The sequence below is a fragment of the Gavialis gangeticus genome, unplaced genomic scaffold (assembly GCF_001723915.1).
Source record: "Gavialis gangeticus isolate Ggan-Ray unplaced genomic scaffold, GavGan_comp1, whole genome shotgun sequence".
NCBI lineage: Eukaryota > Metazoa > Chordata > Crocodylia > Gavialidae > Gavialis > Gavialis gangeticus.
Genome location: NW_017729006.1, coordinates 35,146,153 through 35,161,297, shown reverse-complemented (window position 1 = coordinate 35,161,297; position 15,145 = coordinate 35,146,153). Strand labels below are relative to the sequence as shown.

General features: G+C 41.1%; 1 protein-coding gene and 1 long non-coding RNA gene across 3 annotated transcripts in view; one reads left to right on the top strand and one right to left on the bottom strand.

The window, feature by feature from the left end:
* The window catches only part of EGFR (epidermal growth factor receptor), a 319,504-nt gene that overhangs the window by 201,764 nt on the left and 102,595 nt on the right, over positions 1 to 15,145 (top strand). The window lies entirely within an intron of this gene.
* The window catches only part of LOC109291887, a 61,434-nt gene that overhangs the window by 25,835 nt on the left and 20,454 nt on the right, over positions 1 to 15,145 (bottom strand). The window contains exon 2 of one of the 2 annotated variants that reach the window (XR_002095973.1): positions 11,517 to 11,881. This is a non-coding gene — a long non-coding RNA (uncharacterized LOC109291887). Of the gene's footprint in view, positions 1 to 10,204; positions 11,882 to 15,145 lie in introns of those variants that run through there. The other variant, XR_002095972.1, reaches the window with a different exon arrangement.

Below are 15,145 nucleotides of genomic sequence, written 5' to 3'. Positions count from 1 at the left end.
GGGGGGGGGGGGGGGGGATTGCACATTTTCTCCAGCACATGGCAAAGCAAATCAAGCCTCATAATTATAGGACTCCCCACCATGTTTCCAACAAAATATTTATTGAGACAGGGTGTAAAATAGCCTCCTTCACCTATTGCTGAGGTTCATTGCCACAGTCTGAAGAGTCACCTTGCTTCTGCAGCACATCTGTGTATTGCCTAAACAAGAGATGTATTAAAATGTGCTAAAAAGCATTCAGTTTCCCCTGACAAAGACAAAGTGCCCAGCAATATCTTGTTGACATCAAAACATTATTTTTCTGTGGCCGCTTGGGCCCAGCAAGAGTTGTGGTGCTGTGAGAGTGGGGCTGTCGCAACGCAGCAGTGACAACTGTCATCTCATGCACACATGCCACAAAGTATTACTGGGACCAGTCAGCAGGGCTTGCAAAGGCTTTTGACAGTGAAATGGGGTAGAGTCTACTTCTAATAACTATGCAGCTTACTGCTTAGCAAGTTCTGGTTTTTATTTTCCTTTTTAATAGGGACTAGTTTTCTCTTTGCCTGTAAAATGGAAGCCTTAAAGTTATTTTCCTCCAAGCCCTTGTGAATAACCTGTTTATGCTCCTTTTAAGTACTTCAGCCACTTATGTGAATGTGTGTGTGTGTGTGCACGTGTATGTGTGTGTACACATGTAAGACAGGGATGGTAGCATCACCTGTTATAAAGGGTGGTCTGACCCTTCTTTTTAATGGTCATCTATTTCTAAGAACTGTTAAGAAAAATAGGTTGCGTGTCTTACAAAGGTTGCGTGTCTTACAAATAGGTTACATGTGTTTTGCCAACATTTTATTTGATAACCTTTAGCATCCCATACTTTGGAGCAAGGATGTGGTCTGACGGGTCTGGCCTGTCTGTCAGATATACGCCTTCTGCTTTTGCCAGGGGTAATGCTGGCCCTTTTTCAGAGCACCCACACAGGACATATGGAGACTTTTTCCTGTGCTTACAGTTGTACTCCAGATCCAGGGGGCTTGGAGGAGAGAGCTGCCTGATTAGAAAGAAGAAAGGGAAAGTGCTGGGCCATGGGAGTAAAGGGAGTCTGGGAAGAGAGGGAAAGTAGAAGTGGGGAATAGGGCTGAGGAACTAACAGTTTGTTGGGAGCCAGGGTACAGATGGGGAGGCTGGCTGGAAAAAGCAATGGGAGCAGGAAGCTGGGATCACAGATGACATTGGGTGAATGGACACATGCGCTTTATTGTAGTTGATTAATTAGCTCTGCAGTGCAGCATCATACGTATGTGTCTGTATTAGGGCATGGTAAATGAATTAACTCCACTATAGGATAGTACTGTCAGAGACGGTACTATCATTATGGCAAAGTAATTTACTCCGCCAAAACGCATGTATAGATGGTGACAAGGACTGGCTGGGGAACAAGGGTGCTAAAGTGCAGGGGCTACTTGCTGCCTAGCCCTGCACTGTAGCACTCTTGAGTCCCAGCCTGCTACTTTGCCCACTGGCACCGCTACCTGGAGCCAAGGTACCCCCTGGGCCTCCTGCCATCCTGGGGCTGCACCACCCTGGCTCAGAGTACTGCGAACCCAGCTGCACGTGTAAACGCTGTACCCGGGAGCAGTTTTCTCTGTCACAAACTGTGTCGGAGTTTCACGTCATTTTAATGGCACATGTAGATGCACCCACTGAAACTAAATGCAAGGCTTGTAGGACTTGGAGTTAGTGGAGACTGCGAGTGTGGGTGGGAAGGAGTGTTTGGGCCTGGGTACAAGCAAAAAATTGAAAGAGCCTGTAATGGCTGAGTAAAAAAACATACTCACTAGTGGTAAGAAATCAAGAAGTGAGTCTTGAAAATCAAGAGGGGGATTAGTTGGGAAGGAACTTCATGGCAATTGCAGCATAGGTTTTAGTGACCAAAGTGTCAGAGGCTTAGGCCAGAAGTGTATTACAAGCTACCTCCACCCAACATTTGTTATATATGAGGTATGATTTTGCAGCACATCTGTACTGGCTATGCTAGGTAAGACACAACTATCTGCCCAAATGTCTGCTTCCTGGCATAGGTTTTTTTAACTCAGCAAATAAACTGTACTAATACCAGCACTTTGGCAGTATGAGTAGTATCAACATTAGGAAGGTGGGAGATCAGGAAGATGTTTTAAAACGTGACTTCTAGGCCTCCACTAGCCCATGTCATTTTAAAAATTATTGCGTCTCAGTCAAGGTTCACCTAAATGCAGTTTAATATATATCCAGCTGAGGGACTGGCTAGCCCAGGGGGCTAGGATTGGCACACAGGCTTTTCCTCCTGAAGCTCCCCAGTTACAGTCTAGCCAACAGTAGTAGTGACTGAATGCTGTTTCCATCTGACAGCTCTGTGGCTGCCCATATGGAATAAGTCATTTTAATTTTTATTGGATGGGTGTTCATAGCACTAAAAAACTACACTTTCCACTAGTTAGTTCAGTTTCTGTGTACAAAACCTGATGCATCTTCGTGTTTGCTAAAAAGTATCTTTCTGGAGAGGAGCATAAGTTTCACAGACGCTTATGCTATCGTTGTCCTGTGCACTGAAGATTTCATTCTCCCAGGTTGTTGGTTCTGGTCCCTTTCGCTAGAATGATGTTTGGGTTTCTTTTCTTTTTTTTCCTCTTATCAATGGAAAAGAGCCAAAAGGAGAGCTACATGATTTCCCCAGGCTGTTATTGTTTAGATGCAAGCGTGGTACTCTAATGCAGCGAGGACAAGAAGGTGCTGTGAAAATTAACATGATACTGTTTAAAGCAGCAGTTCCCAATCTATGGTATGGGTACCACCAGTGGTACACAGACAACCTGTCAGTGGTACACATTAACAGATTTATTATAATTACTTTATATGACAAAAATTTGCTGGTTGCACTTAAGGTTTAACTGACATAGAAAAAAAACTAGAACTTGGTTCCAAAATGATGCCTTTTATTAGACCAACTAGGATTAACTGAAAGGTTTCACTGAAAATTTTTCTGGTGGAACTTAAGGTTGTACTGTTTTAAATTCGTGGTGCACACTCTATCAGAGTTTGGGAACTGCTGGTTTAAAGGAAGTGCACAGTGCATTTAAGTGGCACTTACGTATATGATAAAGGGTGGACAAGTGGCCCACAGTCCAAACAATGCATAAGATAACATTTTTTTAATTGAAAGAGTTATTACAGCTCCATTATTAAGTGCTTGCAAAGTAGGAAAAACATAGAGTTTCCAAAGCTCCACTTCAGAGGTGCAAACCTGTGATAGGCATTTCAGTTTCTCTCGTCTAGCATTCCTAAGTTCAGCTAAAAGCTATGTTGAAATATGCATGTAGTGTAGGGAAAAAATGATGGTTTTCCAAAAGGAAAGAGAAGGGAAGTTAGCTGCTTCCAAACTTCATTCTGAAAAATAAATTAATGAAAAGCAGGAACTTGAAGATTAAGGATGGTGTTTTCCAAACCACTAAATTTGAACCAGCCAGCTCCTGTTGAACTCAGTGGAATCGTTATTATGGACTTTGTTGGGAGCAGCGTTAAGCCAATGTGGAGTGCTGTTGACAGTCTCACCTTAAGAAGTTTAATATATTGACTTCTGATGAGTAAAGAAAAAAAAAAAGCTTCATGGAAACCAAAAAACTTAGTCAATGTGAATGAATTGCAGACAATTCTTTTTGTTTCTAAGGCATACACAGTAGTGGTGGTGGCAAGGAATATCTGCTTTGCATGCTACTAATGTTTTTGAGGTCTGCATAGTTTTAGGTAAAATCCCTTCCTTCTCAGAACCATAGCCAAACTTCAGCTTTTAGAAGGCTTTCATTCTGTCTCATTGCATCTGCTGACTGTGCCCCCGCCACATCATTAAAACAATGCATTTAGTTTCTGTGTGGGTTGCTGTGACCGAGTGGTTAAGGCAACATGGTACACTTTTAGAACCCCACTCTAGGACTGCGAGGGCTGCCACCCTCCCCCCTGTAATTGGGTATTTGTCAAGTTTGGAAAAAGGGGGTGGGGAGTGCGCTCCACACCAGAATATTTCATATTGAATATACACATTATATTTTTCAGTGTTGCCTTTGGTAGCTGTATCTTCACATTGACAGATCTCCTGTCCCCATTCCACTCCACCCCATCCCCAGGGTAAATGCTGTAGCCCTTGTATTGGAAGAGTTCAATGGAGAAGTATATGTACACAGTTGTCCGTAGACCATTTTAAGCCAAATTGTGGAAATGCATTTGGCAAAGGTTCTCTTAAAAATTTAAAAGTAAGAGCCCAAATACAAAATACTTCTATCAGAAGCAGCTTTGGCACAGAAGAGAAAACACATCACTATATAACATATTATTCAAATAAAAAACCTAGGCCGCCTTCTGGGTACTCTTAATTGCTGTCTTGGGACCTTTGGGGTTATTGAAAGCCAAATAAGGATACCATATGTCTACCAGGACCTTTTTCATGTGGAGTCCAAGCCCAATTTTTTAAAAACTTTTTGTTCTGTTTTTATAATTTTGCATGTTCAGTAGAATTTTGCTCCAAAATGGAATGGTGAACATTTCCCAGTCAAATTGCCTAGCTGTTAGCCTGTGATACCTTGATGAGGAAATGGAAGTGTCCCAATATTCTTTTTAGACAGTTTTAGGCAGACTTTAATCCCTCATTATTTCAGTAATAAATAATGTCCTCGCTGTCCCTGCTTAAATTAAGTGGGGGGGGGGGAATTTCAAGGAAACAAAGGGCAATTAGGTGTCGGAATCCCACTTTCTTTCCATAAAGGTTTGGAAATAACTTCTGTTTTTGCAGCTGAAAATCTCCTTAAATGCTCATTGTGTAAACCCTTACTGGTAGCACACTGGTTGTTTTTGTGGGTTTGTACATGAATTACTATGCAGAATAGCGTCTGTAGCATCATGTTCTCACATTCCAGAATAACAAATCTGTTTCTCTTACTTTTTTCCCAGCCTGTAGGAGAAATAGCTTAACTAGTTCAAGGTTTTTGTTTGTTTCAGTATGTGTAGGGGGGGTGGAGAAAAGGAGGGAGGGAATAAGAGAGACTCGATGTGAAAACCTATTAAGAAGAAAGCTAAATTGAAAAGATTAAGGGTGAAATCCTGTCTGTATTGAAATAAATGGCAAAATTCCCATCGATTTCAATGGGGCCAGGATTTCACCCTAGGTTTTGCAAGGCAATGAGGGCAGTAATTCAGCTGCCATCCCAGGAGAACCTAATGTTTTGGCTAGCAAATGAAGAGGCCTGGATTCCTTCCTCTCTTTTTTGAACCAATATAAATCAGTAATAAACCCATGGAAGGCAGTAATTACTGTATTTAGGGCATCCCCCCTATTAGAGTCTTTCTATGGAAAATTATACATTTGTTATGGTTTTCCATGCATAGACTCTAATTACTGGGGAGTTGTCTTAAATTCAGCCCCCTGTACCACTGCTGTGGGGCAACCAACAGCAGGGCAGCAAGTAGTGCAGAAAGCAGTGATGGAGGGGACAGGTAGCCAGCTTTGTCACCCCTTCCCCCAGCCTGTCCCCATGTTGCTTGTCCTCCCCAGTGACTGCTCCCCAACATTTACTCCCCACCTACCCACCCCAGTGCCTGCCTTCCCCTTGCCTGCCATCTCCTATGTTGCTTACCCTATGTGGCAGCTCTGGCCTGGGGCACAGAGCATACAGTAGCTTTCGCCCTTGGAAGGCAGCAGTGGTGGCAGCAGCTCCACCCCCAGTCTCCCCACCATGTGATCTCTTCCCCTGCACCGTGCAGTCTCCACTGGAGCCAAAGCTGCTGCAGCTGCCTTCCCCGGGTCATACTTGAATCCAAGACAAGGTTTCTTTTCCCCCATGTTGAATATGGGAAGAAAACCTCATCTTGGATTCCAGTAAATATGGTAACACAGATGATGCCAGAGAAGAGTTGAGGGCTGGGGCAAAATTCTTCCCTTTGCTCCCCCGGGCAAAGGGATCATTGTTGCTCATTGCGTTTGTTTCATAATAGAAGTTCTGCAAGTGAAATGAGTGTGGTCTGTATGCAGTAGAGAATGAAGGGTTAGAAATAGGACTCAGTATTCAACTTTTCTCTTTGAAATCAGCTAATTTACTGTAGAACAACTTTTGGTTTAATTCACATAATATACTGGGAACACTGTTAGCATTTTTGTAAAAAACAAAGCAGTTGTTTGTTCATTAGGGACTATATATTTCATCAATTTCAGCTCAGTAATTTGACTCTGCTGGCAGTTACAATAGGAGCTACAATCCTTCCAAGCCCTTGATGGAAGACTGGCAGAGGCATCAAAGGCAGCCGAACAGAACTATATCTTTAAAAACTAGGTAGATGTCACTTTTGCAAGATAAGGTAGCTCTTATTTCTGGGGTTGCAGTGTGCTAAGCTGTTTTGCAATGGAATGGAAGGATCAAATAGTAACTAGCTTGTGTATATCCAGTTAGGGAGTGATAGTTTTGTAATTTTGGAAACTTCCTCAAAACTCAAAGGCCAAAGCAAATAGTTTCCTAATGTTACATTGTGAAGGAATATGTATAGTTTGTAAATTGTAAATCATTATTACATCTTCCATCTTTTTCCTCTGGTGTTTTTGAAGGGGTGCTAGAAGGTCTTTAGTACTCAGACATTTGTGAATAGTCAGAGGTCACTTTGCAGTTTGCTAGTTTATCAGCTTGGGTGTCATACACATCTGATGTGGGTCTAAATGTATGCCAATGAAATGTGCAAAAGAAAGAAATAAAGCAGGAAAGATGTTTGTATGTTTTAGCTGATGAAACTCTCAAAACACAAAGGCTAGGGACAGAAATTACATATAAACCAGTTTAAGTGATCAGAAACTGGTTTAAACCTGTAACAGAACAGGAGCTCAGTGCACATAAACCAGTTTCAAAATGGCTGAAACTGGATTAAGATAAACCTGGGTGAATGGAGTATCAGACTAACTGATTTAGGTCAAACCAGTTTATGAAACCGCTGTCCCAGACCCCTTCCTGGTTTAAGTTCAATCAGTTCCCTAGCATCCCAGCATTTTGCAGTGCTGAGCTGGGCTGGGCTGTCTGCCCCCCAGAGCAGGGCTGACCTCACCTCTCTGCTCCCTTAGCTGAAGCAGTGAGGGCTGGCTTGGTCTCTCTGCCTGGCTCACTGCCCCCCTCCTGGCAAACATCGGCTTGGGTCTGGGGCCAGGGAGTGGGGCATTAAATTTCCCTTCCCCTGAGTACAGAGCTGCCCTGCCCTGTTAAACTTACTGCTGGCTGTCACTGTGGAATACAAATCCCAGAGGCACTTGGAAGCAGGAAGAGGAAGTGATGAGCAACCCTTCAGAGTCCTGCTGCTGTGATTGTTGACAGCAAATCCCAGAGACCTCGGGGGCAGCAGGAAGAGGAAGCGAACACACAGCCCATGCTGTCTGTGTGTCAGAGAGCCATGCTGTAGCACCTTCTGGCTTGAGCCACTGCAGACATATGGCTGCATTCCCTGAATCACAAGTGAATGTCTGTTCATTTGCTTATTGGTTCAATCATTGCAGCTTATACTAACCTGCAAAGACTGAACTGACTCAGCCTCCAACTTTTTGACTGTCTGTACTTAGCCAAAGGGTCTGATACCAGTCTTGCAACAGTATAAATCATCAGGCACAGAATTCTTGACTAGTCTGATCCATGTTTGAAGAAGGGCAGGTGTTTTGCAGATGTGACAGATTCTCTGGGGACTGTCAGTAGTCACCAGACCATAACTTTAGAATGGCACTTCAGTGGTTACTAGTTTAAATTTGCAGCCTTTAAAAATATTCATAGGCATATTGTAAACCTTCCTATTTTGCTGCCCACACAAGATAGGATTATCCTTTGGTTAACGTACATTTTTTCACCGCTTTTGTGCTGTGGCCCAGAGCAGGCACTTCAGGCTGTAGAATGTGATGTTCCTGTATGGACTCAGGAGAGGCATTTGCACTGTAATGAGTATGTAGAGCTCTTTCCACTGCTGCAATTTACTTTTGTATGTAGCTGTTTTGTTACAATTGGGGAGTGGGATGGGGAGAGTGAACCAATAGATTCCACAAAACTAACTGCACAAATACTTTTAAAACAAACTTTGTTGAGCAAATATTATGAGAATGGAACAGAAGCTGGGAACAAAAGTGAATTACATCAGTTTTGCAATAAAGCTTTCATGTCTCTACATGAACTTTACTGTACAAGCAAAAAGTCCCTGGTTTGTATTTTTCCTGGAGACATCTTTGGCAAAGACCAGTATATTACAGGTAACACTTTTCCATTCTATACTGTAACTTACATTCCAGCTAATTTCATGTTTTGTTTAAAAATGAGGCCTTTATTTACTATGTATCGAACTGATGTGAAGCAGGTTTTTTTTCTGATAACTTTCTCTCCAGGAAATAGACTGTCTGTGGCTTCCATGTTCTATTTGGACCCCCAGTTTTTGGTTAGAGTTAGTTCAATCTGGAACACGAAACCATAGACTCTCCAAACCAAAGGGAGTTTCAGTTCCATACTTAAGAGTTTGGGTCTGTGTGCACTGTGGTTTTAAACGAACACACCAGATCCAAACAGTCATACATTTTGAGTAAATATGAATTTGTATGCAGCTATGCATACCATGGTATGAGACTCTTTGCTTTTGATGCATGTCCTTTTTTTAAAAAAAGAAAAAAAAGTGAGCCTATTTTTAAAACAATTTCATAATTTAAATATAATCATTTTGTTAAGTCCAGAACAGAAACAGAAGTTGAAAAGAATGTCTTAGTGAATTTTACCCAGTACCTGATGCACCAATTTATTTCACAAGTTCAGATTTGCAAATTGCTTGGTAATAAGGTATTCATTTTAATTGGATATTTTGCTGAGTAGAGAGTCTTTTGAAGTTTAATTCTTCAAGGGCAAAATGCATATTGCAAATCAGAGATCTATGGTTTGGACTAGAATAAAGAATTTTCTCCAAAGCTAGAATATTTTATAACTTGCAAATTTCAGTAAATTATAGAATGGGTTCAGACTTGTTCTCTTGCTTCTCTACAGAACTGACATCTGGTGCAAAATGCTTTGAGATTCCATATTGCTGAACAGGGATAACTGCACAAGCAGTAAATTTTGCTTGTTACAGCAAGTGCACAGCACCAAGTGTCAAAGCTGATGTGTTTCCGCCAAGACTTTCAAAGTTAAATTGCGTTGCCAAGTTTGAAAGTTATCCAGATGCTGCTAAACCACCCAGTGGCTTTATAGCTGTGCTACCATAAACTAATCATAGTTCACCCCACTGAAGGAAAAAAGGGATTTTCAGTCAGTTTGCCTGATTTACTGAATTTAACACGGTTAATTTAAGCCAAATAAAAAGTGTGATCAAATCCCATTGAAGTGAATGGGAGTCTTTCCACTGACTTCAATGGACTTTCAGTCAGGCCGGAAATAAATCGTAAATGACGCAGAGCTTGCTTACATTTTAAGATGTTTTTCAGACATTTCTTTTCAAGCCAAACCCTATTGGTGGTTTGAGAAACCTCTCACTAGCTTGTCAAACTCAGTCAAGCACGTAGTTAACTTGTCCGTTGTCAACATCTGCACCTATCCAAATTTCTGTCAGAAGGACTAGTACATGTGTCCTGTCAGTTGCCACGTTTGTTCCCTTTATTTTGCATTTGCCAGATACAATATAATACAATGATTTGTTCTGTTTGCTTGGTTTAAAAGTCCTACTACATTGAAATCCCATGTGTAAAGCACCAAGCACTGCTTAACTGAGTTTGGCATGCATTTTTGTTATAGGGCTCATTGAAACCTAGGTCAGGAAGTCTTAATACATTCCTGACAGACAGGATGCCTCTAGGGAACTCTAATGGGAAATGGATCTTCTCATCTCTGAGATGTACTAAGTTAGTGGTTAAATTATGATGACTGGAGAACTTCCTAAAATGAGCCAGTTGTGTTGAAACCTGTCCTGGCTGTCTCTGTAGAGAAATGAGAGACTTAAAGGTTTGATCCACCTTTTGAAATCAAAGTGATATGTACGTTGACTTATGTGAGTACGGTGTTGGGTCCTGCATGAAGATAACACTAAAATATCCCTATACCTAGTTCAGGGTAGTATCAGTAGTTTCAGTGCTGCTGTGGTGCTTTTACACTGATTTACCATTTATATGGCAAATGTCATCTGTCTCCAGGATTGTCAATCAGGTAACTCTGAACAATGAAAATAAATTCTTTTTCAATCAAAAAGGAGGTACAACTGCATTTATGCAGATATATAAATGTTGTCATCCTTTCTGGGTCTCCATACGAGTCTTAGTAGAATTTACACTTGGAGAGATTAGTAAAAACTTTTAGAAAAGCATGTGTGAATACAGTAGCTTGTGGTACAGTACTTAAAAGATCTGTTCATCAGAAAGAGCAATCTAAAAGTGTTCAGAAAAGCATGTAACATCTCTTAATGGTAAAAAGCAAACTGTACAATTAACAAAGTCCCATAGGTTAAAGTATTTTGATAGTTTGATTTATTCCAAAATCTCATTTCTCAAATTCTGAAGCATTTTGAATCGGCTTTGAACAATCAGCAGCTGACATTACTGGAAACCAGTCCCATATTTTTTTAGATATTTTTAGTTTCTTTCATTTTATTGTAAAATATCACTAGTACTGGAGGTGCCAGAACAAATTAAATAAGGGATGCATTTTCTTCAATCAAGGCATGAGCTTGCGTCTGTTATCATACGGTTATTTTCCCATATGCTAGCAAGTAGATTGTAAAACACCACACCCCTCTCCTGTCATTACAGACCAGCTGAGATGCATAAAGTTGCAGTATCAACCACTTGAAGGTCTATTAGAAACAGACCTCAATACACACTTGCACAAAAGTACTTGACTTCAGGAATCAATCAATCTCTTGTTCTCTCTCTCTTCTTTTCCCCCTGTCCCCAGTGTTGTCTGGTTTAGTGGCATACAATAAATAGCTACAGTTGGAGCAGGATCATAGCAGAGACTAACTGTGCAAATTAATTTTTTTCTGAGACTTAAGTAAAAGGGGGGAAAAGTCATTTTTTCCCCTATATTAGCAAAAAAAACCCATTACCGCCACAATTCTTCACTGATTTTGTATAGCCATTTCATGTCTCCTGAGCAATTTGCTGTTGCACTGTTATTGTATAGGTGCATAAACTTCTTCCAGCAAGTTTTGATTTAATTGCTGCGTGCCGAAGCTTAGCACAGGCACCTTCTGTTGCTCTTTTGTGTGCACTAGATGCATGATTTCACATTATAAACTAAAGAATTTTTAGGAAACATCATTTTACACATCCTGGTCATGAGAGTAGGGAAAAAAAGAGTATATTAGGCTTTGTGGTATACTAGGCTTACTCGTTTGTAACCTCATTAAAAGACTGAACTGGGATGTTCTCTTTAAAATTTGTATATAGGTGCTTTGAAACAAAAGCAGATAAATATAACCACAATCGAATCATGCTTATACACTGGTAAGTAATGAGAATGACTTACTGTTTGAATCAACCAGCAATTAAATGGTTAGTAGATTAGGGTTTCATTCCTCCAGTTCCAGAAAAAAGGGATGTCTTCAGCCACTGAACAAGGCTCAGGGACTGATATTAACCATCACTCTGCACTTCTGTTGGCCTTGATTATGCAAATAGCATTGCCATTAAACTTTGAGCAACAGTTCATATACTGCTGTAAACAGTAGAACCTGTTTGATCTCCTTTCCATTATACAGACTTTCCTCAAAGGATGGCAGTTCTGAAAGCAGCATCAGCCTTCCCCTTCAGAGCAGGCATCAACCTTGACCCTTAATTTGAGGTGTAGATTGTCTCGAAGGTCAGTGTTGCGGCCACTATTATAGATACAGCCTGAAAAAAAAAATTTCTTCATTGATTTTTTTTTTTTTTTTTTGTTACAGTAGCACAAATTAAATTGCAACTCATAGTGTCTTAAGGCCACAAAGTACCATTATGATCATCTCATCTCTAACCTCATGCATAGAACAAACCTCGTCCAGTAAATTCCATATTTTTTAGAAATCTACCTATTCTTTAAATCAGAACAGCAAGTCGTAGAGAATTCACCATGTCTCCATGTAAGTAGTGCTAACTTTGCTTTTAAAAGTTCGTCTTATTTCTAGACTAAAGAGCTAGTTTTAGCTCTCTGCTGTTGGATCTCGTTATACTGCCCACTTCTTTTATTAGTTAAGAGCTGGCTACTATACAAAACCCCTTTTTCATGTATGTACTGGTAGACTATGACTAAGGAAACTTTCAGCCTTCTCTTGGAAAAACTGTGACTCAGTCTTCGCAACCCTAGAAGTTCAAAACTCCTGAGTTCAAGCCTCAAAAATACTGATTAAAAATAATTAAAAGGGTTATTTTTTGACTATTTTTTGATTTATTTTAAATGTCTCCCTGCCCCATCCCCAGTATGGGAGAGACGCTGTTAGTATTGCCTATTTTCCAAAACTCATCCTGCTCCAAGAGCTCTCTCATGTTGTTGGTTCCTTACCTAGCTGTTCTGCCCTCCCAACCTCCAGATCCATCCTATTACCCCACAGCAGTTCTGCCCTCATCAGCCTCCTTGTCAATTCTGCCTTGCCACAGTTCCATGAAATTCTTCGACTTGTTCTTGAGCAGTGTTGCAGGTAGAAGTGAAGAGAGGGAAGGCAAGAAAATGGAGGTGTTTTTGGGGGCTGGATATTTGCTGTTCCCACTCACCTTCTCTGGGAACTGTCCTGGGTTGGCTTAAGGCAGGGGTTTTCAACCTTTTTTGTACCCCCAGCACCCAGTCAACAAGCGGGGGGTCCCCCAGCAGCTGATTGAACATGGGGGGATCCCCTGGTGGCCGATCTACAATGGGGGTTGGCAGGGGTCCCCCGCACAGCATGCAACAGCAAAACCAGAAGTGCTGGTGGTGTGCAGTGGCGCAACTGGAAGTTTAGTGGTGCAAAGTGCTGGCGGCCCTGCCCCCGCTCCTCTGTGCCACTGCAGTGTACCCCGTAGGGCCTTCCTGCATACCCCTGGTTGACACTCCCTGGCTTAAGGGATGTGGAGGAAGAAAGCTCCGCCCCCTGAACTCTAATTGGCTGTTGTACCACTGGACGTGGGCTAGTGGGGCAGGCACCCAAAGAGGTATCCTCCTACCAGGTTTGCCTGAAATTTGCTAGAGACTTGGAGCTTCCCATTTCAGGAGACAGGCTCCAGTTCTGGTCAAAATCGCATCACTCACAAGAGAACAGCAGACCAGGACTAGGAGTCTGCACTACACAGTTTTGTTGGTATACCTATAAATTGTACCCCCAGCTGACTTAGCTAAGCCAGCAAAACCCCTGGGGTAGACACAGATATGCCAACACAAGAGTGCTTTTGTGGGCATGAATTGCATCATTTGCGGTGTTGGGGTAACTATAACAGCATAAAAACTTCTCTCAGCATATGCTGCAACTACACTAGCTCTGCTTTACAGAGATATGCTTTTAGCCTAGACAAGCCCACAGTCTTCTAACAGTGGTCTCATGAAAGATATCTACAGGAGTATCCCATGTGCCTACTTAGATATTTCACAGCTTATGCACCCAAGCAGTGTGTTTTCTGTTTAACTAAAGCATTGCACTGGGGGCTTGCATTCAGTTGGTTATTCACTATTATCTTCATGTCCTTTTCAGTGTTAATAATTTTTGGGGTATGATCTTCCAAGTTCAAAGTGTGACCCACATTCTCTGTTCCTCTATGCATGACTTTACCTTTGGCTGTATTAAAATGAGTGTGGTTCACCTGAGTTCTTCTTGCCAAACTATCCAGATCAGTCCATGTAGCCAAACTGTCCTACTCCAGCAGTCATGTTATGTTTTTCTCCAGATGATTATTGAAGGTGTTGAATGTCATTGTCCCAAAAACAGATATTTCTAAAGGGACCCAGCTAATAACACCTCTCACAGGATGATGACTCCCCCTTTTCTTTTTTGTCCTGGGTCGCTCTGTTAACCATAAAACTCTTGGGTGTGGCTCATCACCGCCATCAACATTTTGCATTTAAAAGTAACCATACAACTTTTGCATTGTATTTAAAAGTAACAATACAAGTTTACTTTTGCGTGGTGCGGTAAAAACGAAAAAAATACTATTATCCACAAACTGTACAGGGTCAAGTTCAAACTGTGGTATTACTCCAATCCATACTAATGTGAGACCAAAATTTAAGCATTGATCCAATTTCCATTGAAGTCATTGGAAAGACTGCTGGTGACTTCCATGGGTGTTGTTTTGGGCCCTTTGTGAAATAAACCAAGCATATTTGTACTGGGAGGGAAAAAAAAGGAGGACGAATCATAGAATCACAGTATCAATGAGTTGGAAGGGACCTAGACAGATCATCGAGTCCGACCCCCTGCCAATGTAAAGAAATTCTCCTAGCTGGTACTTGAAAACAAACAGGCTTTGTTAACTACTGTAAGAGCTGCCATATCTTTCCCTTGAGAAGAGACCCTCCTGGTCCTGTATAACTATCTCCCACATTTTGCTTGAAGCCACAAAGGCAACTTAAAATTAGATCTAGCTGAAAATATTACTCTCACACAAGCAAATATAAATAAGAAAGCATCTGGGAAAGTTTTCCTTTAATATGTATTCTTTTCTCCACTGTGGTGGGTTGGTTTTGGAGTTGGTTTCTTGCAATTACAAATCCTGTCTAAGTAGTTTTTAAGAGCTGTCATTGTTTTTCCATGTTATGTTTGAACATCTGAATTAATCTTAGCGGTTGCAGTACTCCAAACCGCACTGTTTGAAAGTAGACATAAAGCAATCACGTTAGGATATTTTTTGTGATGTTTTAAATTATAGGATTTGAATTTGTGCAAAGATACTGGTTTTGTTCTGCTGTGGCAGTGTTTTCGTTACCTAAATGCTTGTTGTCTTTACAGTCCTACTAAAATGAAACTTATTTATTTAGGTGGCATTTGTATTTGTAACCACTTTTCTCAAGGGACAACATCTGCTGTAGTCTGATCAGTATTTGTACTCTTGGTATTTTTTTTCCTACTCTTTCTTTCGTTGCTGAACCTTCCAAGATCAAATTATAGCAATTTTGTTTCTGGTAACATGGGGGTTTTTTTCCCACTGAAAGCCTTA